Source organism: Muscardinus avellanarius, assembly GCF_963383645.1.
Source record: "Muscardinus avellanarius genome assembly, chromosome: 9".
NCBI classification, from domain to species: domain Eukaryota; kingdom Metazoa; phylum Chordata; class Mammalia; order Rodentia; family Gliridae; genus Muscardinus; species Muscardinus avellanarius.
The window spans coordinates 63,970,603-63,973,518 of record NC_137795.1 but is presented as its reverse complement, the minus strand read 5'-3'; positions in this window follow the sequence as shown (position 1 = coordinate 63,973,518).

The window sequence follows — 2,916 nt, the reverse complement described above, 5'->3', positions numbered from 1 at the left end:
ACACATGAGGAGGATGTGTGTGTGAGGTGTTTCTTCATTCTTCCCACTGCATCCCCGTGAGGTCTGCGAGAAGATTTGGACCCAGGCAGCTTTTCAGACTGCTCAGGCCTTCTTCATGATCTTCAAAGACTTGATTGCTTTCCTCTTTCTCTGCCCTCCTCTGAGACTCATGCTCTGTCCAGGAGGGACTAGACACCTCGTCAGAGGGAGAGCCGTCTACAGGAAACGCAAACCTTTATGTTGACTGATAGCATCGTGTTTGTTTTCTGTGATACTGGGGATTGAACCCGCAAACTTTCCAAGCGACACCCCATCCCTTTTTATCTTTCTTTTCTTTTTCTTTTATTATTTTTCTTTTATTTTATCTTCACCTTTTTATTTTTATTTTCTTTTGTTTCGAAGCAGAGTCTCGCCAGGCTGCTGAGTTTGGTTCCCAACCTGCGATCTTCTTACCTCAGCTTCCCAAATACTGGACTGACAGGCATGCACCACCATGCCCAGTCATTACAATGTTTTAATAAACCTCTGTATGTGTCAAGCCAGCCCAAAGGTGAGAAAGTAAAAAGTAAAAAGCAGCAAGGGGACAGGGAGAACCTCTGTGCCCTGACAGGTGTCAGCATGTCACTCGCGCTGCCGTGTTGGCAATAACGCCTGCCAAGGGCTGGAATATTAAAACAGTATAAATGAGCCACGGACAAAAAAGAAAGTTAATACTCACAAATTCTCCTTTGCTTTTGTGCAGAAGGAGAATCCTGTTGGTTCAGCCTACACCTGGGGCGAGGGAGGAAGAGCGGTGAAAGGCTGCAGGCCTGACACCCGGGAGGGCTCCTCCAGAAGAGTGGGGGGAGCCACCGCAAGGGCTGCCTCTGAGAGCGCGGGGAGGTTCTGAGAAGGAAGGAAGGAAGAGCCAGGGCCTCTGTTGTTCAATGTACCGTGAGACAGGGAGGGAGACAGTAGGAAAGATGACACCAAAGCCTTTGCAATGAGGGTCAATCTCATGTTGCCATTTTCCAAGAGCCCAGAAAGGATCCTAATTGATTTCCAGATGCTTACTAATGACTCTGTGCTGATATGGGCGCCGAGGAGCCACTTTATCCAGGACTGTAAATACTTAATAGGAACGATATCTTCTGATCATCTCTCACTGCAAGCAGTAAAGTCAGCCCTGTGTATGACCATCTCCCCTACGAGGCCCCTTGAAGGTAGGGATACTGTCTCGGCTGTCTGTATGTCTTGCCCCAGCTCCAGTTTAAGCCATCTAGCTAGTGAAAACTGTACAAAGTAGATGATCAAAAATTAGCAAGAAATGGCCAGGCGTGGTGGCGCACGCTTGTGATCCCCACGCTCGGGAGGCTGATACAGGAGGATCGCACAGGTTTGAAGCCAGCCTCAGCTACTTAGTGAGGCTCTCAGCAACTTAGTGAGAGCCTGCTTCCAAATAAAATATAAAAAATAGGTCTGGGAGTATAGACCAGAGGTAGAAAGCCCCTGGGTTCCACCCCCAGTACCACACACACACACACACAAAAAAAAAATTAGTGAGAAATTGCCAGGCATGGCAGCACACACCTGCAATCCCAGTACTTTGAGGATGAAACAGGATAATCACAGGTTAGATAACAGCCTCAGAAATCTAGCAAAACCCTGCTTCAAAATAAAATAAAATAAAAAGGGCCAGGTGTGGTGGCGCAAGCTTGTAATACCAGCATTTGGAATGCTGAGACAAGAGGATTGCGGTTTGCCAACAGCCTCAGCTGCTTAGTGAGGCCCTTTGCAACTCAGTGAGACCCTGTTTAAAAATAAAAAATAAAAAATAGGGCTGGGGGTGTACCTCGGAGGTAGAATCCCCCCCCCCCGAGGGTTCTATCCCCGATACAGAAAAAAAAACTAATGAGAAAAAGGGCTGGTAGAATGCTTCTGGGTTCAATCCCCAGTGCCCTCTACCCCTGTGAGTCAGGCGTGGTGGCCTGTAATCCCAGTACTTGGGAGGCTGAGACAGGAGGATGACAAGTTTGAGGCCAGCCTCAGAAATTAAATAAAGCCCTCAGAAACTTAGTGAGACTCTGTTTCTTTTCCTTTTTTTTCTTTTTGCGGTACCAGGGATTGAATCCCGGGGCATTCTACCTTCACGCTACACACCCCAGCCCTCATTTATTCTTTATTTTGAAACAGGGTCTCACTAAGTTGCAAAGGGCCTCACTCAGTAGCTGAGGATGGCCATGAAACTGTGACCCTCCTGTCTCCGCCTCCCAAGCACTGGGATTACAAGCTTGCGCCACCACGCCCAGCTTGTGAGATCTTGTTTCAAAATAAAATAAAAATAGGGTTAGGAGTGTAGCTCAAGGTAGAATGCCCTCGGTTCAATTCCTAATACCTCCAAAAAAAAAAAAAAGTGTGAAATGAATGCATAGGTGATGGAAGGGGAATGAAGTTAGAAGGCTATTTCGTTAGCAATTCTATGACAGCTCCTTCATCCTCCGCCAGAGATGGACTCTGTTTGGGACCTGTCCTGGTCCTCACTTTATCCCCAGCCCTGGCTCCATTTCAACCACCCGGGAAGAGTTGAACTAATCTTTGCATCCCCTAGGATGGCTATCGCAGCGCATCAAGAACAGAAAGAGAGGGACAAAAACACTCCGAAGCCAAACAGAAGCGAGAGTCGGGCGCGGCGGCCGCCCGGGGGCGCGGTGCGCACCTGCCCGGGCGCTGCAGAAGGCCGGGGCTCGCCCCCCGCCGCGGGCGCCGACTCCTCCGCGGCGCTAGAGGGCGCTGCGGCGCGGGCGCGGCCGTCGTCGGGCGCGGCGCCGCTCTTGGGGCGGGGTGGGGAGGCGTCGTAGGACTTGCGGCGGGCCCCGCGTCGGCTGCGGCTCGGCCTGGTCTCCCGCGGCGTCTCCGCCGTGCGCTCAGTCCGGCACC